Source organism: Neophocaena asiaeorientalis, unplaced genomic scaffold (genome assembly GCF_003031525.2).
Source record: "Neophocaena asiaeorientalis asiaeorientalis breed wild unplaced genomic scaffold, Neophocaena_asiaeorientalis_V1.1 scaffold212, whole genome shotgun sequence".
Classification (NCBI taxonomy): Eukaryota; Metazoa; Chordata; class Mammalia; order Artiodactyla; family Phocoenidae; genus Neophocaena; species Neophocaena asiaeorientalis.
In genome coordinates, this window is record NW_020174046.1 from 2927245 (window position 1) to 2952460 (window position 25216).

Sequence of the window (25216 nt, forward strand, 5' to 3'; positions counted from 1 at the left end):
GAAATGCTACTTTAACTGATTATTTTTAAAAGTTTTTATCTAGTTCTGTGCCTTTAAAACTCTGTGATCATGTGTTCATGGTAAGTAACATAGGGCACCGTGATTTACACCCCACTCCCGCCTCTTTGCAATACTTAGAAGCAGGATCCCTTGTAACCGGGTTCGGAAAGATTTAATGGAAGCTAATATCTGATTTCCATAGCTAAAATAAGTTTACGTAATGGATTTGTCTGAGGTACCTTAAAAGTTTAATTCCCTAAAATGTGTGAGCTTCAATATGTATAAGCTTCTCATCACTCTTTTTTAATGTGTTCTAATTAGTAGCAATATTTCTTGTTTACTTTCCATGAACTTTTTAGTTTCAAACGGGAAAAATTTAACAACCTCAACGACTACCTGGCTGAGAGGCGTTTTACGAAAGAATTATATTTTTATGAATATCTGAAAAGTGATTTGTTTTTAGAAATTGTGGACTGATTTAAACAAAATTTCCAATTTAAAAAATAAATGGGGCTTCCCTGGTGGCACAGTGGTTGAGAGTCCGCCTGCCAATGCAGGGGACACGGGTTCGTGCCCCGGTCCGGGAAGATCCCACATGCCGCGGAGCGGCTGGGCCCGTGAGCCATGGCCACTGAGCCTGCACATCCGGAGCCTGTGCTCTGCAGCAGGGGAGGCCACAACAGTGAGAGGCCCGTGTACCGCAAAAAATAAATAAATAAATAAATGACATAGTAATCCATCAGACATGGTCAAGTGTCCTTGTGAGAATGTGTTCCAAAAATTCAAAGAGAAAAACATCCACCAAGTAAATAATGAAAGAATAATGGCTGGCTTCTAGGCCACCAAGAGAAGTAGGAGTGAAATTATAAATACCACGTAAAGCTCTAATCAGTGCTGCAGAAAGTCTCTTTATGTTGCCTGATAGCTCCCTTGTTATTATTTCACTCTTACTACCAGAGTTGGTATGTTGTATATAGTATATGTGCTATAAAACACCAAGGCCATGGTTTCCGTTTTCAGGCGGTATGAAAAGAAAATTCAAATAAAAGTCTAATTCTAGTGTTGATGCCAATTACTCCTGTCACTTTGAGGAAGTTCTTTAACTCCATTTGCAATAAGAGTTTTAAAAAGTGATTTCTAAGGGCAATGCCAGCCCTTAAATTACTCGATTCTGTACTTTTTTTCTTAGCTCTAAAATAGAACCATAATATTTGTATTATTTCACAGAGTTAAAATGAGAATGAAAGCTTTTTTTCACTCAATAGTAAATGTAATTTTGCATCCATGTAATTATTTGCTGAATGCCTATCACCCCCGGAGGCCATTAGCCCCCATGAGGGCAGGGGGAGTGTCTGTCTTACCCACTGATATATCACACTGGCACATCACAGATGCTCAATTCGTAAGACTGTTGAGTGAAGCCTCAACCTAACATGGGTATTTATACAGGGCATTGAAAGCGGGTAAGCCACACCTCAACTCTGCTTTCTCAGAAGAAAAATTATAGAAACATGTGGCCATGTTTTGTATCAACCATTGATAAAAAACATATTATTTTTCTAAAGGAGAAATAACCCTAAATTTGTGCTGCTCAAAGTATGGCCTGTAGACCATCACATCAGCATCAACCGGTTAGAAATGCAAATTTTCTTTCCCCACCCCAGACCTACTGACAGAAATTCTGGGAGTGGAGGCCAGAAATCTGTATCTTCACAATGCTTCCAGTGATTCTAATGTACATGAAAGTTTGAGGACCACTGTCTCAAACAATCGTCTTTATGTATCTTCTTTACTTATTATGTACATATTTTTACTTCCCTCAGTTTAGCTTCAAACAGTCTGCTCAAAGTTAAGTTCTCTAGCCTCATCTTAGAAAATTATCAACAACAACAGTAATACTAGCTTACGCTCTTGAACACTTACTATGTTCCAGGTCTTGATTGTAGCACATAAGTCTCATAAAAATTTATTAGCTAATAACTGCTATTCTACCTACTTTATATATCAGAAAACAAAGATTTTTATTAGATTTACCGATCACCAACAGCTTGAAATCTCAGGAGCCTGGTGCCACAGCTGGGCTTTTAACTACTGCATGACATGGACTAGCTCCTAGCTCCTGGCTGAAGGGAGACCCCTTATGTGTTGGACTCGAGCCATACAATGAGGGGCACGTGTGAGCAAGTTCATACAACTGACTCGACTCCACATTCAGATAAGGAGTGAAGCACCTTCCCAGGAGATGGTCACGGGATGTCTGATGTTGAGGTCAGATTTTTCCTTAGGAATGATCCTGGGATCGCTTCTCATGCAAGGGTAAAATTGTTGAGTGTTGTCTACGCAAACTTTGGTGAGTGCCAAAAACTATGATGATTTTCAGTTTGGCAGATTTGATACTAATCGGTTATTTCTGGAAATACTGAGACAATGGGATCCATTGTTTCTTGAGCTTTATTTTCTCCCTCATCAACCTCAAAAGAGAACCTAGAAAATGGAAGAAAGGAATAAATTGAGGAGGGATGTGGGAAAGGAGGGGGCAGGGCAGAATATGTAAGAGGAGAAGGAAAGTCCGATGGTGATGCTTTATCCTTGGTGGTCCTTAGCTACTGGTGTAGGAAGTGGAACCCAGGGATGAGTCAGGAGTGGGGAGGGGGACTGGCCCTGCCTGGTTAGAGGACTGTGACAGAGAGAGTGACGCAGAGGTGCCAGAAACTGCCCAGTTCTGCGTGAGCCTGGGGAGACCTTGCCTATTCTACTGGCTGGAAGAAGTCCAAGGCTAAATGGCATCTGAAAAAGAGGCAAGGAAGGCAGCAATGGATGACACTCAGAGGCAGGAGCTGATGGCGTTTCCAGGAAGAAGTGAGCTCGTGGCACTGGCTGCCATGGGCTTCCTTGGAGAGCTCTCTTCCAGGACTTGTCTTTTCAACACCATCCAGGGTGGTCTCCTCAAGGGGCCCAGACCACGGCAGCAAGAGAACGCAGAGAACTACCACTGACTGAGAGCCCACCATGCAAGGCATTTTCCTACTCACTTTATGGATCCGAATCCAGTTAAGCCTCTCCACATATCAACAGGTAGGTGGTATTTTATCCCTCTTTTTACATACAAAGATTCTGAGGTTCAGAGATGTTAATTAACTTGTCTAAGATCACCAGCCAGTAAGTAATAGAGCCCCTTAGCTTTCTCTAACTGTTTTTCCCTATCAGACATTGTCTCTTAAAATGATGGGAGGGAGAGAAGAGAATGGGAAATAGGAAATAGTTTTTAGGAAACACTGCTACTTTCTCAGGCTAAATAGGAAACTGTTGAGTAAGATTAAACTTCTCCATTTATTTGAGTTGTTGTCCTTTTGAGTGATTTTTTGGAACTTGATTAGGCCCCTGGTTGGAAATAATAAAAAAGTAGCCTGTGAATTTAAACAATCACTATATATAATATAATTTTATTATTTACATATGTATGAATATCATATATATTATATATATATTTTTTTTTCCTCTCTCTCTCTTGTTTATAAAACTGATCAGTGTTTTTTAAGCACATCAGTCCTGGGGTAAAAATGAGATCAGACTGATAATTTTTCTTTGCCTTTCCTAGTCACATACTATCATGGGCCCCCTCAAGATCACCTTCAGTTATTATGAAGAGTCTCCAAGGGTGTCTCCTGTGGGCTCACTGATAAGTCTTCTTATCTACCATGTGGTATCCACTGATTTCTTCTTTCCTGCTCCCAGTGACACCAGCTACTGATCCTCTCAGCACTACAAGCAGAGAGGAGTTGCTTGAGTTGGATTCACAATTCTCACGGCTACCCATGCCCACCTGGGGAGCACAGCTGGCCATCTGGTGCTCTCAGAACTGCCAGTGTTGCTGGCAACACTTCCTGTGCCACGGATCAGGTTGACCACTGCCAGGAAGCACGGATATGCCTGCGTTTGGCCACCAGGAGCATTCTTACAAGACCAAGTCCGTGGCTAACATCTGTCTTAGGATGTACCTCATGCTTCCATCTAAGGAGACATTTTTCTTGCATGGATTTTTCCACCAGTTTGCCACATGTGACCAGATGTGTCTGAGATCAATAATGGATACTGCATAAGTTCAGAATGGAACACACCTGCACACACACACACACACACACACACACACACACACACAGCACATTTCATATATAAGTGGTCTGATATTGTTGGAAAGCTTTAAGTATAAGGAGAAATCAAGGTTATATAAAATGTGAGGTAGTAATGACTGCACTTTCCAATCATATAATTACACTAATTTATCATTAACACTGAAAGACTTGGTCAAGATTTAGGATGATGAGGAAATCTTATTAGAATAGGACAAATAAAATACACAACAAGAAAATATTCAAAGGATATGCACTTTTGCTCCTCTTATAAGTTATGTTTTCCACAGGAGGCATGAAGCGAGTTGTTTCTATGAAAATGGGATACTCATATCCTTTGGATACTGTTATTAGGTATTATGGCCAAGGTGTCCTAGAATAGCTAGTGGGCCCAGCCAGCCTTGGTTACAGGTCCCTTGATATTGATGGAACAATGGCAAACAAGGCAATGAAAGGTACAGTATTCTACAATGATATGCTGAGTCTGGGGTTGTGAATGCCAATGCCAACTTCTAATGAGCTATATGGAACCATGCAGAAGTCTCCTCTTTCCTAAATGAATAAAACATAAACATTATCTAAGTAAAAGAAACCAGACACAAAAGGCCATATATATATGATTCCATTTATATGAAATGCCCAGAATAGACAAATCCATAGGGACATAAAGTAGATGAGTGATTACCAGGGGCTGAGGGAGGGGAAATTGGGAAGTGACTGCTAGCGGGTAAGAGGTTTCTTTCGGGGTGATGGAAATGCTCTGGAATTAGATGGTGATAATGGTTCTTTAACACAGTAAATATACTAAAAACCACTGCATTGAACACTTTCAAATGGTGAATTTTATGTTATGTGAATTATGTCTGAATAAAACTTAAAAAATAAAAAATTTTGGTTTAAAGGAGACCACAAGGACTATTTTGTTCTCTTCACTCTGTCCCCTATTCCAAAGCCAAAACTCAGCTCTACCCCTATAATGGAAGGAAAGGCTAGAATCATGTCCTTCTGCCAGGAATAGGGAAAACTGAAATTAGAAAGAAAATAAACAGCAACAACAAAAATAAAGTGGAATAAAAGGAGCCTGTTTACTTGTGGTGTTCACAAACAAGTTGGCCTGAGAGTCTTTGGCTACCAAGTTAGAGGAAGAGAAAACATGAAAGGACAGCCAGAACCAAAACAAGATCCCAAGATCCTACATCCTCCCCTGAGGGAGCAGCCTGGCCCTTAACAGGAAGAGACAGACAGAAGGTGGCCATGTGGATGTGTCTGGTGATGCTTGTCCCTTAGAAGATATCTTTCACTCAGCAACTTGGGAGCAGGCAGACCCAAATCAAAATTGCTCCTCCTTCAGGGAGGATTAAAGGAAGAAGATGGCAGAGATCACTTCCCTTTCTCCAGAGTCAAAACACATGTTGGTAACTGCAAGTAAAATAAATAAAGAAACTTACAGTAGAAAATAGAAAGGTGGGCTTCCCTGGTGGCGCAGTGGTTGAGAGTCCGCCTGCCGATGCAGGGGACACGGGTTCGTGCCCCGGTCCAGGAAGGTCCCACATGCCGCGGAGCAGCTAGGCCCCTGAGCCACGGCCGCTGAGCCTGCGCATCCGGAGCCTGTGCTCCGCAATGGGAGAGGCCACAACAGTGAGAGGCCCGCGTACCGCAAAAAATAAAAAAATAAAAATAAAAAAAAAGAAATTGGGACAAAAAATTAAGACTCACCTTGGTGTTTTCTGTTATCCTTTAATTCTCTGAATTCAAGGGGCTGCCATGCTACGCTCCTCACATCAGGGAATGGTTACTAGCAGCAAGTTTTGAGCAAAAGTGTAGGTCCTGAGGGAACCTGAAAGAATTCAGAGTTTAGACAATGTAGAAGAGAGAATACATAACAAGTCTCTACCCATCATTCTTCCACTAAATAAAGACTTCCTGCGTTGTAGGAAGTATGTAGAACAGGAAGTCAAAGGAGAAGAATTTAGGTGCTGGTTGGTCTCTGAGCTTCACACCTTCTCATTTTGAGTAACATGAAGGTGGGGACAGCAGAGTCTTTTGAATGGGTTTTAGAAAACCTAGAGAAGAAGAAACCTGTGTTCCATTTTATACACTTACTCCAGAAGATGTCTTAGGATCCTTCTAAAGAAATAGCTTCCTCCTGTGTCTAAGTAGTATAAGGGAGCAAAATTTGCCACCCCAAAACGTGTTTGTTTGGCATGTGAAGGCCCAAGACTCAGGAAGAACCTTTGACCTTCCTCCATAACTGCCTAAAAGAATTTAGATAGAGGGCTCATTCCCAGAGTCCTTCCTCTCCTGTGAAATCCCTGCTTTAGGAATGGCAGCCCCTTGAATTCAGACAAGGATTAAAGGGTAACAGAACGTCTACCCCCAACATCTTTTGTCTTTAGCTGAAGATGGTATTTAAGTTGAGGGCTTCGGCCATTTTGGTGAGATACTCAGTTTTCCTGGTCTCTCCCAAGTACAGTTGCTCTAAAACTTTTGTTTGATTTCCTCCTGTCTATCTGTCTCATGTCAGTTTAATTCTTAGACCAGCTAGAAGGACCTAGAGGAGTAGAGGAAAATTTCTTCCTCCCTGACAGTAGTTAGTGTCTTAGCCTCATTGGACCCCATACCTGAGTATGGCTTCAGTGAAGTAGGTTGGTTCCTGGAGCACAAATGTGGCTCACAGAGCAGGTGGAAAAGGTTGAACCCAATGGAAAGGGACCTGTATAAACCGGTGGTAGAGGGCCAGAGGGGGCAAGTGCCATCTCAGAGAGGACAGCCTTCCACAGGTGGTCAGTGCTCAGTCCTTATCTCACTCTTGCTACCAGAAGCACTGATTACAGCTTGTTGGCCCCTCCTTCTTGAGGCACTTTCTTCACTGGGTTTCTTGCTTTCCTCCTACCTCCGGAACCTATTCTTAGCCTTCTTTACTGATACTCCTTTTCTATTCCATCTGGAAAGCCCCAGGGATCAGTCTTATCTTCCCTTCCCTTTCTATTTGCGTATCTATACTAATTCCTTCTGAGTACTCGCCCTTTCCTAGGGCTCGAATATCACCATATCAGAAAGCCCTGTCTTGACTAACCTATCCTAAATAGTAGCTCCCACCTAGGATTTCCTGTCCCCATACACCCCATGCTATTTTTCTTCATAGCATGTATCTCCACTTAACAGTACGTACACGTTTACTTACATACGTATGTATGTGTATATTTGTTTCTATGAAAGCAGAAACTTTCCTTTGTTCACTGCTATATCCCAGAGGCTGAAACACTGCCTATCACACTGTAAGAGCTAAATAAATATTTCTTGAATGAATAATGAAAGAATGATGCCAGAGGACCCAAAGCCCAATTCTGGAGAAAAAGAGGTTGGAACCCCAGAGAAATTGCAATTGATTTCCCACTTTCCTGGTAAAAAGGAACTTGTATTAGACTTAAGATAAATAAATCCTTTTTCCTCTTGCAAATCTGAGTTGTGATTCATTTCATAATCACTCATAAATAAAATCAAATAAATAAAATAAATAAAATCAGTTGAAACATATTTATATAGTACTGAGTAGTTTTCAACTTTTTACTTTTTTAGTCCCAACACACTTGATAGACATAAAAAAACATCCATCTGAAATGGTGGCTAGTTCTAAAATAAAGTTGGGTAGCGTGAGGAAATGGGAATCCCATAGACTCTCTTGATGAGGACATGTAGTTTGAAAAAAGCGTAATGATTTTGAGACAACTTGCTATACTGCTTGAGGATACTAGTCTCAGGATGGTAAGATGATTGATACAGGTGAAAATAAAGGCAAACCTCAAAACGCTTCAAAGTACGCAAGAAAAAAGAAAAAGGGTGATGCTATAAAAATAGATTCTGGTGACACCGAAGGAGAAATTTCATATAATAGATAATCTTTTAAGAAATAATTTTAGGAGGGAAAAAAGACATCAAGAGAAGGTAAAAGTGGGAATAAAAAAAGGTTTTATGTGGGTAAAGTAATATACAGCATCTTATTTAATGTTAGCATGACGATGAAAGAATGAAGAAATGCACATATTCATTTAATAAGCATCTTTTCAGAATCCGCTCAGGCTCAATACTGGTGTCAGTGAGACTGAAGTGACCTCAGCAGGAGTCACTATCTAAATGGGAAGGCAGAAAAGCCCCAGGACAATGGCCATATAATATTGGGCGACTATGGAGGATATGTATACACACACACACACACACACACACACACACACATTGATCTGCACACACAGACAGAAGCACCTGTTGTAGCCTTGGGGAGAAATTGGTGTTATACTTACCAACAAAAGCAGAGAACAAGGCGGAGTTAGCCCAACAAAAATGGGGGAAGGTTAAGGCACACCTGGGGTGGAGGAAAGTGGTTCACAGTATTCAACCAGGTACAAAGTCACCCAGACCAGAGAAAGCAAATGACTTGGGAGCAGAAATTCCAGCAGAAGAGCAGCCTCCTGGGTTGGCTGACGCCATTGCTGAATTCCTTCTGAAGGGTTGCCTGCCTGCCCACACCTTCAGCAGTTCTTTTCAACTGCAATGGGAAAAAGATGGAAACTACCAGTCTCCTAATGTAAGGGGTAAGGGTTAGAAAAAAGACAGAAGGAAGATAGTAGAAACAGATGGATATTGGTTACAAAATCATGTGACATGTGACTTTAAGGGATGGAGGCTTAGGGAAAATCATGGGATCTGCTTAAATAAGAAAGATGCGGGGAATAATATGGTTCAAGCAAGAAGGCAAACTAAGGTTTTCCATGTAGAGGGTTTAAAGCTGCAGGAGTACGGGGGATGTTAGACATGGCAGTGGGTGTGGCATCTCCCTTCTCAGAGTAAGAAATGCAGGAGTGCACAAGGTGGCCCTCTCAGCTCCTAACTCTGGGCTCCATGGCTCCCCCCAGAGCCATTCTGTTACCAAACTTGATGTTCAAAAGCCAATACTTGAGAGAAGAGTGTTGGTTGGAAAGGAAAGTTTGCTTTATTCAGGAGGCTGGCAACCTGGGGAGAAGGTGGACTCATGTCCAATAACCACCTCCAAAGATTCTGCCCCACCATGAAAGTTTTTAAAGGGAGAAAGGGGAAGTTAATCACAGTTAATCATTTGGGGAGGGGGTGAGAGTCTTCGTTATTTTCCACTGTGTGCAGGCTTTCTTCTGATTGTTTGGTGGTGAGGTAGCAGGGTGGTGTTCCAGGAATCTTGTGCTCAGCCTGACTTTACCATCCTCCACCTGAGGGGCGGGGGCCTTAGTTCCTGCAGAAGAACTCAAAGATATTGTTATATATATATACATATCCTTTGAGGAGGAACCAGGACCCTGCTTTATCACTGTACTATTTATTTTTTCTTGATTGCTCCTCCGTGTTTCTGCATTTTCTTCCTTTTCTGATTAGCAACTGTTTGAATTTGCCCTTTGGAACTCAGGGAAGGTCAAGGGGACTGAATGAAGCCTATTTCCTACAAAGAGAAAACGGGGGACATGGAAAGGATCTGCACCCGGCAGTGCCCCACAGGGTCCTGCTTTGTTTCAATCCTAAGGACACTGCTTGGGAAAGGAAAGGAAAGGAGGAAAGGAGACGAGAGGGGAGGAGAGGAAAGAAGGAAAGGAAAGGAAAAGAAAAGAAAAGAAAAGAAAAGAAAGGGCTTCTCTCATGGACACCATCCCCTTGCATCTTTGGCAGGTGATGTCATTTTGCATAATGTTTAAATACATATGGGTGTGTATTTGAATGACAGTGACTAGTGAGATCAGGAATCAGTTAAACCCAGGTAAATCCATCAAAGTGAGTGATAATAATATTGCAAATGGAAAAATGGAGGATGTGAGGATGTGTATATAGCCTAGATACATACTTTAAAAGGGAAGAAGACAAAAAGAATCGGGAAAGCAGAAACAAACAAATGGGAAAAGTACCTAATGGTGGAAGGTGTGTGTGTGCAGGTGTGTTCCATTCTGAACTTGGAAGTTGCTGTAGAAAAGAGGGCAAGGCCGTCAAGCCTTTTCTGGTGGCAGGTCTCCACCGGACACCTGCTTTATGACATCTAGAGTTAAAGGCAGACGGTTAGAAGGAGGTTTGTGTGCCTGCGCCAGGAGAAGGAGGATTAAGAATGATGATTACAGGGCTTCCCTGGTGGCGCAGTGGTTGAGAGTCTGCCTGCCGATGCAGGGGACATGGGTTCGTGCCCCGGTCCGGGAAGATCCCACATGCCGCAGAGCGGCTGGGCCCATGAGCCGTGGCCGCTGAGCCTGCGTGTCCAGAGCACTCCTCAATGGGAGAGGCCACAACAGTGAGAGGCCCGCGTACCGCAAAAAAAAAAAAGAATGATGATTACAGAATTGTTTTATAGTTTAGGTTAATGAGACTCTCCTTCAACATTAGGAGACAATGACAATATGTGGCAGTAGTGGACGAAAGATTATTGAAGGCTTAAGAGCAACTTATGTAAAAATGTAGTGACTACCCTACTTCTCCACCTTCCTTCTCTGAAATCCATGTCTCCAGGCAACACCTCTTTCCAGAGTCCACACCCATAGAACCGGCCACACCACAACAACCACCTGGATGTCACACAGCCCCTTGTTCACCAGTCTGGCTCTCTTCCTATGTTTCCAGAAAATACCACCATGATCTAGTTGTGTTGACCCGAAAGGTCACTCTCCCACCCATTCAATCCACATACCTGGTCAACACTCAAGTGCCTTTCAACAGTCATTTAATGCTCACACCAACCACATATGGCTTACAGTTCTTCTACCCATTTTAAAGATGAGGAAATTGAGGCACAGAAAGGTTCCAGTTACATGCCTAAGTATGGCTAAGTTAATTAGTAATAAATGAATCACAAAACATGCAAAACAGCTTCCATCGTGCTCAGAGTAAAAGGTCTTTTAAATGACCTCCAAGAACTGGCCCTCTAGACGCCCCTGCTTGCTTGTCTCCTACTGCTTTCACATTCCTGCTCCCTGTTCCAGAGTCTAACCATTTTGCTGGTCTAAGAATTCACACTGAAGCTCCTGACTTGGTGCCTGCTGGCAACTCATCCTGGAAATATCTCCCTGCTGGGTCCCCAAGCTTGCTCTATCATGGACTCTTTGTGTCACTGTATTAAAGACCCCCACTGAGTTCTCTCTCTGAGACAGCGGCTCTCACCCAGGGCTCCCTTTTTCCTTCCCAGCTATATTATTCTACAGCACATTCCTCACCACCTAAAATTTCCCCCGAGGCATGACCTTTGGTAACTGTGTTCACTTTGTGTCTTTGGTACCTAGAACAGTTATTGCCATGAAGTGGACACTTTATATTGAACAAATGCGGATTCAGCTAGGCAGATGCCTCTTGGACCTTATCCTATCTTCTCATTCCCACTGTTCTGCCTTGGGTCAGGTCATCTTCATAGCTTTTCAGGGTTCTTGCCATGACTCTAAATGATCTTAAATGATCTCCCCACTTCCAGTCTCTGTTCACTTGAATCCATTATTCAAGTTTATCTAATTTTATACTGGTGTCACAGTTATCTTCCTATTATACAGATCTGAAATGTCATTTGCCTCTTCAGAGACCTTCAAAAGCCTCCACTGCCTACAGTAAAATCTGCATTTCTTACTTTGGGATTCAAGTGCTCTATCACTTTCCCTCTAATTCCCTTCACAAAAAATTCCCCCAGTAATATGCTGTGTTCCAGACACACCAAGCTGCTCACTAGTCTTTGCAAATATCATAGATGGTCAGATTTGTAGCATTCTCTACCTGTTGAAACTCTTCAAGAACCAGTGCAAAGTCACCCCCCACCCTCCGCCGTGGCAAAGAAGGATGTTATGGGATAATATTTGAAGAAAAAGGAAAGAAAAGGGAAAGTAAAAAGAATAAGTCTACTGATCTTAGGGCAAATGAGAACTAACCCATCCATGGAGCCAGGATTGGAAAAAAACATGGAAAAGGATATAAGAAACAGACTAAGAACATGTTGACTATAAGAGAACTGATACTGAACAAAAGCTGTGTTTGTTGGCTGGCAACTTTTCAGTTTTCCTTTTATTATAATAATTACTGATTTATCTACCTTGTTTCAAAAGGTTTAAAGTTTATAATAATAGATGCAGTTTCTTAAGTGGACATATTTCTGGGCCAGCTACTTGGCTAAGATTCTTTGCATGCATTAACTTATTTAACACTCACTACATTATATGGGAGGTGATGGAACCCTTTTTTTTCAGTAGAGAAAAATGAGGTTTAAATTATTTGCTCAACATCACAGCTAGTAAAGGGGAAATCGGTTTGGGGACCCATGACAATCTGAATGCATGTTTTCTGCTCTTTTTATCACACCACGACACCCTTGAAATTTGGAGGCATGTCCTGAGTAGTTCCTTTTTCTGTTTCTACCACAGTTCCTTTTTCTTCTCTTTCTTCTCTGGCAAAGCCATCATGTCCATGGCTTCCCAGAGTAGCATATTTAAAAGTACAAAACTGTATTATATTGCAAAGGACAGAGCCACAAACCAGACAGCTAGTATCTTATTACCACGACTACACTGGAATTTCTCCTAAAAGGAGAAACTTCCCTGTCTTCACTCAGGTTGGCTTCAATTGTCCTCTTTTAGCACAAAGAAATAACAGCTCTTGTGTATTGTATTCACAACACCTAAATTTTAAGCAGAAATGCTGAAATGTATACCTAGTAGAATAATTTACATTTAGGGGATAGACTATAGTGAGGCTACTAAGTGAATGAGCTCTGGAGTCAGAGGAGTGCCTGAGTTCAAATCCCAGCTGTGCTATGTACTTGCTATGAGACCAAGGGCAATTTTCTGAATTTCCTTCTAAGCCTCAGTCTCCCCATCTACAAACTGGGGACAATAATAGCACTTATCTGAGATTCAGACATGTCTGACTATGTTCGTTGAACTGGTGATATTGTCCCAAGGAGTCTTAGGGGGAAAAAAAACCCCTCGCAATGAAGGAAGGAGTCAGGTGAACAAGATTTAGTCACTGGTTGGAGCATCCTGAAGATGAATTGATTATAAACTTGGATTCATCTTCTGATTCAGTGTCCCTCACAACACCTCTACAACCAGTGGAACCGTGATCGGTGGGAATGGGAGGCAGGCCATATGGAAAATGTACAAGTGTGTTCTCAAAACACTATGAGACACTTGGTATTCCACTAACCAAGAGTGGAATTGTGAAAAGGGAAGGATGGCCTTCTCCCAGCAGTGCCACAAGACACTGGGTAGATTTATGCCTGAAAGACTCTTTATGCACCAGTGATAAAGGAGTTAGATTAGCAAGCAGATTAAATGCCCATGAGGAGAGCAGCGTCTGGTAGGTCTGGGATATCCAATGAGGGGAAAGGAGGCTGGTGCAAAAGGGAAAATATCTTCAGGTAGGAAGCAACTGAGAATAATGAGACACTCTTTGGGGGACCCCCCAGGATGCACCCTCAGGACTTTACAGGGAGCTGGAGATCCTCAAATAGCAAGGATGTGAATGGTAAAGGATTATTGCATTATAGCCGTGGAAACTTAGTCAAAGAACTCTGAAACAATTACCATATGCAAGAGACTAAGCTAGCCCAGGTGGTGGTAGATTACAAAAAAATGACCACAAATTCTTCCCATCCATTTGCGATATGACTTTGAGCTCCTCCCATCAAAAGTGGAGTTTAGGAGCTTCCCTGGTGGCGCAGTGGTTGTCTGCCTGCCGGTGCAGGGGACACGGGTTCGTGCCCTAGTCTGGGAAGATCCCACATGCCGCGGAGCGGCTGGGCCCGTGAGCCATGGCCGCTGAGCCTGCGCGTCCGATGCCTGTGCTCCACAACGGGAGAGGCCACAACAATGAGAGGCCCGCGTACGGCAAAAAAAAAAAAAAGTGGAGTTTAGTTTCTCTGGTCCTTGAGTCTGGAATTGTCCATGTACTTGCTTTGGTCAGTGTCACATTAGCAAACGTGATGAAGGGAACAAAAAGTGCTTTCAGTGCAAGTAGCTCTGTTACACTGCTCTCGAGAACCCTACAACCTAGGCTAGCTCAGTTACCTTCTTCGTCCCTGCCAATAGCCAACAGGCAACCAAAAATGTGAGTGAGGTCATTGGCTTCCAACTGACAACAAAGCATGATTGACTCTAGCTAATAACAAATGGAACAAAAATGAGCTGTCCCAGCTGGAGTCATTCCAGCTGACCCATTGAATTGTGAGCTAAAAAAGGGTTGTTGTTTTAAACCACTAAATTTGGGGTTGGTTTATAATCAAGGTCAAGGTTATACTGATCGACATCCATAGATCCATCCATGCATCCATCCATTCATCCATTTGTCTATCCATCCATCTACCTATTTCTTATTCACCTTTTTTTTCAAAAGAAACATAAGATTGTTTACAGTGAAGGACTAAATATTCAGTAAAATTAATATAATAGAAATATTAGAAGATAGTGAAAGCATATATGCTGGTCATGCGGTGTAATAGGATGTCTGTTGATTAGTATCATATTTAACTCGGAACTTCCTGCAATCTAAAGAAAAAAATTAATATATGTGAGTAACGTAAAGAAGGTCAACCACAAAGTTCGAGTTATATGCTAGCACTTTATGTATGTTTACTAATGTTTACAGCTTTGTGAGCTAGATATTGCTATTCCCATTTTTTTTTTTTTTTTTTTTTTGCGGTACATGGGCCTCTCACTGTTGTGGCCTCTCCCGTTGCGGAGCACAGGCCCCGGACGTGCAGGCTCAGCGGCCATGGCTCACGGGCCCAGCCGCTCCGCGGCATGTGGGATCTTCCCGGACCGGGGCATGAACCCGTGTCCCCTGTATTGGCAGGCGGACTCTCAACCACTGCGCCACCAGGGAAGCCCATGCTATTCCCATTTGATGGATAAGGAACTTGAAGACTTGAGATATTTCTCTACTCAGCTAATATGTGGAGAGCTGAGATTTAAACCGAGGATTATCTGATTCTAAAATCCATGCCCTTTCCAACTCAGGGCAGACAAGAAATTTTCTAACATTTTATATAGGGGACAATGAAGGATACTCTAAATCTCTTAAATATCTCTCTTCTTCAAATATTAATTACTGTCTTAGTTCAAGATCCCATCATTTCCTACAATATACTGCTGGGCTCACCTTATAATCAGTTTCTCTGAATCCAATCTTACCCCCTCCTACCTATGCTCTACGCTTCTGTAGGAATGACCTTTCTAAACTCAGGTACGATTGTGTCGAGCTCCTGAATAGTTTTTCAATGGCTTCCCATTATCTTGAAGACCACAGTCCTCTACCTATGTCTGGAGTCTCATTTCCCACAATACCACTAGGCTTCCCCCATTTTCCAGCCATACTGACTCCTTGCCATTCCCCGGTTAGTCACCAGCTCTATTTCTTCATGCTCTGTGGTTCCAATTCCTTTTATTATTTCTCACTCCTCACCTGCCACTCAATTCTTCCTCGTTAATACTGCTACTTCAAGACAGCTCAAACATCTCTGAGATTCCCAGGCTGAATCTGTGCCTTTTTTAAAACTTGTGCTTTATACCACGTCATACTTTCTTGAGGAAGACAGTGTGCCTCATTCATCAGTTTGTCCCTAGCCCTTAGCCCAGTGTCTGGCACAGAGATTCCTTCAATAAGTATTTGTTGAGAGAAAGAATAATTGCCTTCAACAACAGTCTTCCCAACAAATTTTACAGAAGCAGTTCTGTATAGCTGATTTGAAGAATAACCTCAATTCCTCTGTAAACTCTGGGCCCAATTACATTAAATGTGGAAGTGATCATATTGCTTCAACTGTGTAGCCTTTCTAGAACAAATACAAAAAGGGTACACTTTAGAAGGAAGGAAGGGAGGGAGGAAGGAAGCATTCCTGAATGAGAACCTTTTAGCTTTGGGCACTTTGACCTGCCTCTCTTGCACCGGCCACACCACCTTAGCTCCTTCATTGACCATCATGCCCCCAAATGATGCAAACCTACCTCTCCCGCTAAGTCCACCCTAGGCTTTCCATGGTCACACTTCCCATTCAGGGTCACTAGTGAAGCATCATAAGCCACTCCCCCTACTGAGGCACCTCAGAGAATTGTGGGAGAAAACAGAGCATCCTGGGACAGACAGAATTTGGGGAGAGAATGGAGAATTCTGGGGGAGAAAAGAGAACATGAAGGATTGTGGGAGAGCACAGAGGAATATGAGTGCCCACAAAGCACTGTGGGAGAAAGAAATGTGGATGAGAACAGAAAATTATGGTAGAGGGAATTACTGGAAAGAAGATAATGCGGGGAGAGAGAAGTAATTCACAACTGCTCTTCCACCAGCGTTTCCCACAGGGTCCACCCCCGTCACTTCTGGCCACTGCCCTCACAGTCTGTCTGAGTCAAGCCCTTCCCTCCAAAGCCAAGCCACCTTTACTCCTTCATGACCCTCCCCCTCCTGCCCCACAACTCCTGCTGGGGCCACACACAGTGGTTACCCATGGCCATATCCAGGGCTCCATCATAGCTGCTGAGAATTGTACTTGAGACCTGGAATTATGGGAGAAAACAGAGGCTTTGGGGAAAGAGAGAACTGTGGAAGAGAACAGAGACTTGTGGGAGAGAACTGTCAATAAGAACAAAGAATTATGGAAGAAGGAAGGGCTTTGAGGAGAGACAAGGAATTGTGCTAGATACAAATTAATGGACTTCTGTGCTTCTCATGGTCTGGTAGGAGGCATATCCCCTCAGTTATGCCTACGCCCACCTCCGCACTCCCTCTAGACCATGCTCCCTCATGTCCTTAATTCTACTCCCCTCTGGGCGTGGCCACTGCCAGTCATGCCCCGGTGCTTCTTTATGGCCACACCCAACTTTCTGAGGCCATGTCTCTTGGCTCCACAGGGCCATGTGTTTTCTGGCGGGACACATTCCTTCTCTCCTGTATATTGTGCTTTTCTTTTCCAGACCAATCCTCTGTGCTTTGCCTTGATTCTGCCACAACCTCCCAGGCGAAGTTCTTTTTGTTCCTTACAGTATGCTCCCTAACTTTTATTACTCTCCTGTGGCCAGACTGGGTCCTTTGAATACCCATGCCCCTTGGGCCTCACTCCTTGTGCTCCATTGTAACCATGCCCCCTCCAACCCACCACACCCCTTCCACAAGGCCATGCCTCTATCCACTGGGTCTTGGAAAATACACTCTGTTCTAACCTCATCTCCTCCCTCACCCACCATTCCTTTCCCTCCAAGGCCACTTTGCTGGTTGGGCCCTGTGTTAGTCCATGGTCACTCCCCTCCCACCAGAATCACATCCCATTCACTTGGCCTGGTAGTGCTTCTCTCAATCAGCATGCCCCTTCCCTAGTCTCTGCCACACTTCTCCAGCCAGGACCATTCCATTCTCTCCCCACCCACCACCTCCCACTTCATCAATGCCATATCCCTGCAATCTGTCCTGGCCACACGTATACAGTAGGTGAGCTCTGTCCCAGCTCAAGCCCTACTGTAAAGGGCCATGCCTTGTTTTTCTCCAAAACCCTGTAGGGGGCAGAGTCTCCTGAGAAACCCACTCAAACCAGAGCTTAGGTCCAGTGACATTCATGGAGTGAGCTGAGGCTTGTGGACCCATGACCCTTGCTTAAAAAATGACTTTCTTCGGGTTTCTCCCAGCTCCAAAGACGACCACTTGATTGGCAACTTCATCAGTCAGTGCGGACAGTGGTGGATGGGTTGTGGACTGTGTTTTATCCAGCGATTTTTCATATCCATGAAAACCATGTTCCTTCCAGCCAGGTTTCATCTTTCCTAACCCAACGTGTGTTCCTTCCAGCTCTGTAGTGGACCTTAAATCCTAAGCAGATGCATAGGGTAAGCACACATCTCTACTTCCTGAGTCTCTGCTAGATGACCTTTCCTAGGCACCTAGTGTCCTGTTGCTATCTAGGACCTGTCAAGACAACGCTGCACTTAAACTGATCCTCTGGTTGCAGCCTGAGCTCTGAGATTATTCTGCTATCCTTACTCCTTCCATTTTCAACTCTGGTTTTACAAGAAAACTATGAAGAGGTTATGACCAGCTTTCTTCCCTGTTCAGAAATCTCTGAAAATACTTAGTAATAAACTTAACCAGGAAGGGGAGAGACTTCGTGGTCTTTCAGAAGGGGAAAACTATATAGTTGACCCTTATAGATGAAAACTATAAGGCATTGATGAAAGAAATTTAAAAAGACACAAAAATGGAAAGCTATCCCATATTCATGGATTGGAAAAATTAATATAGTTAACATGTCCATACTATCCAAAGTGTTCTACAGATTGCATGCAATCCTTATCAAATGTTTAATTGTATTTTTTACAGAAATAGAAAAAGAAATTCAAAATTCATCTGAACCACACACACACACACACAAAACCTGAATAGCAAAGCAATTTTGAACAAGAAGAACAAAGCTGGAGACATCACACTTCCTGATTTCAAAATATATTACAAAGATACAGTAATCAAAACAGTATGGTACTTACTAGAAAGTTAAGGAAGGTATAGTCAGGGGCTGATAGGTGGAAGAAGACTTGGTAATCACAGATCTTCTTGATCCAATTAATAGAATTACTTTGGAGTAGCAGACATAGGAAGCCGATTTTATAATACTTACACTGTCTTTTACACAATAAATTCTCAATCAGTCTTCACTGAATCTGAAGAAAAAGAAGGAGGAGGCAGAGGGGGAGGGGAGGGGGAGGGGAAGAAAAGGAAGATGCTTTCCTCTTTGATGAAGAAACACTAGTAGTGAGGTTTGTCACAAGTGTATTAGTAGCTAAAGTTCCAAATATTGAAAGCAAATTGCTTTTTAAAATAAATCAGAGTGGATTCACGATTATCACTATTATAGTGTCACTTTCAATCATTTGCTTTGTTAACCGTGGAGAGAAAGGGACATAGTTACAGTCTGTGAATGGGAATTAAACAGGATACAGTCATGGGAGAGTATCATTAAGGTGAGCTTCATCCAGCAAGTGCATGAGGGTCAAAAAAGGTGAAGAATTCTGTTTTAGATTATCTTCTCTACCATTTCTCTCACTCGGGCATTTGAAAGGATTATGCCAATAACAACTGGAAGTTACACTCTCTAAAACTGTATTTCATACAGAAGCTGGATCCCCATGCTCTAGAAACTAGAAGACAAGTAAAAAGTTAATATTCTACCTTCAAGTCAAGACGCTAGATCAGCACTCCCTTAGCGTATTCGTTTCCTGTGGAAACCCTAAAAACTTAGTGGCTTAAAACAACACAAATTTTTTACCTCAAGTGTTGGAGAGTTAGCTGGGTCCTTGTTCAGGGTCTCCCCAGGCTGAAATCAAGGTGTCAGCCAGGGCTCTGATCCTATCTGAAGCTCTGGGTCCTCTTCCAAGCTCACTGGTTATTGACAGAATTAGGTTCCTTGTGGGTCTAGGACTGAGGCATTCAGCACCTAGAGCCCCCACAGTTCCGTGCCACAAAGCCCTCTCCGTATGATGCCAGTTTGCTTCTTTAAGACTGACAGAAGAATCTCTCTGACATCTTTAAGGGCTCACCTGGTAAAGTTATGTGCGGGATAATCTCCCTAATTTAAAGTCAACTGATTGGGGAATTTTTTATATCTAAAAAATTCCTTCACAGCAGTACCCTAGATTATCATTTGGTTGAATAACTGGGATAATGTACATACTTAGAGTGAAGAATCTTGGGGCTCTCTTAGAATTTTGCTTTCCACACTTGAAATGGAAAACATATCCCTATTTAAATATCTCTTATCACTAGTGTTGCTGCTAAGATTCTTGAGGATCTAAGAATTGCCTTTCACAATTTTCATTTTTGGGGAGAAAAATTACCTCCACAAAACTAGTGCAAAGAACAGTTGCCTCTTCTTAGCTACTTGGATATACTTCAAATTGAAGGAATTTTAAAAAAAGAAAAAGATTTTCTATGACAATTAAACTGTGGGAAGTCATGTGGGAAAATAAGACTAGTTAGTTGCAAGAAATGTAGATCATGAAAGGGACTCCACAAGAAGAGGTCAAGGTACCACTAATTAAGAAAAGATTGTGTTGAATAGCCAGTCACCTGGATTAAATTAAGTCCATTTCCTTGGATACAAGGCGCCTGGACTCTGACAACCAGTCTGTTCTAGAATCCCTCTGTGCCTTTTTAGTAACCCACAGAAAATTTGGTATTCAATACTTTGAGTCCATAAATCCATTAAAAAAAAATAAGAATGCACATTACTTTCTGGGAGGTCTGCTTGTTCTAATGAGCAAAGAATAAAATAATTATCTCACACAATGCTGCAGGTGTAGAATGTAAGACCAACTTCAATAACTATATGTGCAATTGATAATAGGTCTCCAGTGAAAGAACATTTTTAGATCTCCATTTTCTCATAGTTTCTTTTCTTGTGAAATAGCTAATGCCAAAATTAGTTCAATTGCTCTTTTTGGAAGCCTTCAAAAACTGCAGTCACATTATTGGTTCTTTTGTTTAATACATTCTATCCATATGCTGCTGGCTGGCCTATTCAGAGAGCTCAAACCTTTGTGTATGCCCTTGGGAAAAGATGTGTGGCCTCAATTTGTAATCAGGAAGTGCAGTTTCTCAACTTGACTCTGACTTATGTTCAATTGATTTGGTTCAATTTTTAAATGCCAATAAAGCTGAAAATATCAATAGTGTTCCAAAAATAAATTTATTTTTGTCCACAAATAATTGTGAAGTCCTTGTATTAGGATTATAAAGTCTAGTTGAATAGCGTTATTCAAAGATCTGTCTCTGATGTGATAAGCCACATGCAGAAATGGATTCCTTTGTAAATCATTGTCCTTTCAATAGTTTATAAAATGCCAATTGCTTAAGTAAAAAACAAAAACGAAAACCAGAGAAAATTTTTTTAAAAACTTGGCTCTGGACTTGGAAAAATTAGAAACAGACGGTTAATTCTAAAAATGAAAACACTTTTACTGGATTAGCCAGCAAGTAAATTGAAAAACAATAAAGATTATTTAAAACACTTTTGCATTCTAGAAATACAATTACTAACTGCCTTACTGTCTAACTCTCCACCCCTCAGCAGATGATTTATCTCCTTCACTGAGAAAATAGACCATCCCTTCAATTTCCAGGCAGAATCCCTTCAAGTTCACTTCCCAAAGCTTCACTGCACACTTACCTGCAGGTACTTCATGAATGGCTGTTGGGAGAGGAATGGATGGATGAGTGCAGATCTTCATTCTTGACTCCTTTACTTTTGTCAAGTAGAAGAGATCCTCTCCTGTTACTTAACTAAGCCTTCTGAAGACCAAGTCCTCCTCCTGTTTTTTTGGCTCCATCCTCCAAAGAAGTTCTTGGATCCTCCCTCGTCAGGAACCTACCTGGCTGCATCAGTCAATCCTTCTCTTATATACCTTCCATCCCTCCTGGATCTTTCTATTACCAAGTCCAAGCTCATACTGCTTGTGGTATGACAGGCCAATAAATCAAGATACAAGTTGTTGGGGTAAACAATAGTGACTTTATTCAGAAAGCCAGCAGACTGAGAAGAAGGTGGACCAGTGTCCCAAAGAACCACGTTACCTGAGGTAGAATTTAGGCTTCTTTTATACTAAAAGGGGACAGGGTGTGGCTGGTTGCTGCAAACTTCTTGGTGCAGGGATCCTTTGTTCTTGCAGCTGTCCATGTAGGCCTGTTCATCATGTTCCTGTAAACCTCCAACAAGACAAATGTCATTCTCTGTTCTGCAACTGTTTATCTCTATGTGAATGGAAAAGTGTTATACCTTTAAAGGTCAGAGCCTTGAGTATGTACTATCATGTATATTTCAGGCTAGAGGCAACATTCTTTTACAAAAGGTGCAGAGCCAGCACGACTAAGCACAGGCAACAGAGCACAAGGCTTAGAGCTGAAGGAGTAGATCCAATGTGGAGTCAAGTTTGTTCTTCTCTGTTACATTTGCATTTTTCCATTAACAAGGAAACATGCTTCAGCTTTCTTTGATGTGTGTGTCTGTGTGTCTCTGTACACGTATATACACCTTTATTACATTTACAAACACATATGTCACATTGTATTTAGACATTCCCTTGTTGATAGCTATTTAGTTTGTTACCAAATTTTTGCCTGTATAAACATTTCCCTGTCCCCTTGCACACAAGTGTGACCGTTTCTCTGGGATAATGGTCCTCAAGGGTCATATCCCAGACTTATTAAAATAAGATCTCCAAGCCTGTCTCTTAAAAGCCTTGCAGATAATCCTAATGAGCAGCTTTCAGTTGAGAACTACAGCTCTAGAATGAGAAGCAGAAAATCTGGGTAGTAAGGTATGCACACTTTACACTTTATTACATATTGCACAGTTACTTCCCAATGTAATTGTACCTATTTTCTATCCTACTAGTATGGTAAGATTTTTTTTCTTCTTGCTTGCTACCATGTGGTATTGCCAGACTTTTTCATTTTTGCCAATCCAAGTATGAAATTGGATTTCAAATTATTTTTATTTTGATCTATCCCAATTACTAGCAAGTTGGATCATCTTTTTGTGTATTTTTCCATCCTGGTTCTTTCTTCTGTAAATTACCTGCGCATATTGCTTGTCTATTTTTCTGGTGGTGATTTGTCTTTTTCTTATTGATTTATAGGTGAGGTTCAAAATATATTCTGTGTAATAATCTTTTTTCTATATGTGCAAAGTATCTTCTCCAAGTGTGTTGCTAGTTTTTAAAACTTGTGGGGTTTGAGTGATGCTGCCTAAGTTCAGTTTCCAGCTCCACAGCTTCTGTTAAATTGTTCTTTTTTATAACTGGAATTGACTATTCTTAGACTTTTCCTCTTTCATATGGATTTCACTGCTCTTTTTTTTTTTTTTTTTAAATTCATATCACTTTTTTCAGAATTAAAGTCCAGAAAGGAGTGTCATGTGTTTGAATCCTGGCTGCCAGGGGCATGGATCTTTTCAGCTTTGGAAGTGGAAAATGGGGTCTGTTCTTCACCAGAACTTTTGAAATCAGAAACTCCCCAAACAGCAAGGGGAGTTCAGATGCTGAGCAGCCAAAAACATGAAAAAATTCATTGTAGCTTCTAAAATTTAACTAAAGGCAGTAGCATGCTAGTAAATATTTAACTGGCACTCCAGGGGGAAGAAGCATTGATTTGGAGCATTTGTCAATTTCTGGGGTGTATGTATCCCACTATAACAAATTTAAAGCTACCACTGTGATGTTTCTTAACATAGAGTTGGGAAGTGATGAACTCAATCCTCTCTCAAGAGCTGGTATGAGCCTGCTCCTGGACAAAATTGCAACAAGTATAACGATTGTTATAAGTTTGATTTCCCCTTAACAATAACAAAGAAAAAAAAAATCCCAAGTTCCCCTTTAGTTACAGCCCTTCACAGATGATTTTCATGGAAGGATTGTCTACACCTGCTAACCCCACCACCGCAAATCATTCATTCTTCATCTCTGCTCTAAGTCCATACACTCTGATATATATTATCTAATTAGCCTGTGGCAGCATAATTCCCTGAACACTTTCCTGTACTTTTGGAGTAATCTCTACCATGAAATTTTGTGTCTATCATGAACATTAGAGTCTGCAATACCGCATTCTTCTGTGGTCTGATAATCAACCTAATCTTTCTCAGTCTCGTTTATAAATATCTTTTTTTCTGCCCTCCCCCTGAATGTCAGGATTCCCCAATTCCCCTACGGCTCTATCTTGACCTCTCTTCATACTCTACACCACCATCTATTGGGTTGGCTGAAAAGTTCATTCAGGTTTTTCTGCAAGATATTATGGGAAAACCCGAACGAACTTTTTGGCCAAATAGAGATTCCTGGTTCTATATCTTCAGCCCTGTCCTTTCCGTCGAGGTCCAGACCTATACAGGTAGTTCAAACTGCTTTTGGGCAATTTTATCTGGACGTCTTCTTGGCACTTCAAATGATATGCTTAAAACTAAACCTATCATCTTCCACTCACCTTACTCCTTGATCCAACCCCCTCCCTCTTCCACTATCCCAAGCCAAAACCTTCTCCTCTTTATATGTTCCTTATCAAAACCAGAAACATGTGAGTGGCTTTCAAGTCCTCTGTTTCCCTAACCCACGGCAAATCATCACCTAGTCTCTTGGATTCTCCCATTTGCCTTACTATGGCCTAAGATGAAGCCACCATTAACTTTTGATGAATGCAATATCTTCCTCATTGGCTTTCTTGCACTACACTACAAGTTATTTACCTCCAAAATCTAGTGTTCTTGTTCAAAGGCACATCTGATGTTGCGACCTTTCTACTTAAAATTTTTCAATGATTGATTCCTGAAAATCTGCAGAAAAAAATACTTTAGGAAGACATTCATGGTTCGTAGTGCTAATTGTGATTGACCCCATCCATTCCCAATCCTATCCTCCTACTATGCAGCAAAATAATTTTAGGAATTGACATTTGCTTCAGAGGCAGATCTTGCTTAGTCTAGCCAGTCACGATGATCCCATCCCCCTCGCCAATAATGGATTTTGGAACCGAGGGCTGAGGTAATTGATGCTGGACATTCCACTGGTGACATTTATTGATGGAGCTGTGGATATGGTGACTAAGTTGGTCCACTCTAAGACTGAAGTGAGGAAGTTTTATTCCACAAATAGGAGAGTTCTCTCTTCCCATATTGAGGTAAACAGTAAAAGGATATAACCTTGATTACTCTTGGCTGCCATCTTAACAGGCTAAAGTTGATGCTGTGAAAGACAAAGCAAAATGATGGAAGAAACCAACCAACCATGAACATACTATAACTTACTTTTTTAAAGCTGATATGAAATCATCCTAAACATTATAAGGCTCTTCCTGACCTAGTCCCTAATTACCTTTCCACCTTCACCTCTTCTTATCTGTCTTCTTACACTCAGTGTGTCATCTGAGGACCAACAGCATTGGTATAACCAGAGAATTGGTTAGAAATAGGGAACTTAAGGTCCTACCCTAGACCTACTGAATCAAAATTTGCAATTTAATAATTTTCCTAGGTGACCATATGCACATGAGAGTTTGAGAAGCACTGCCTTTGCCAGTGGTTCTCAAAGTGC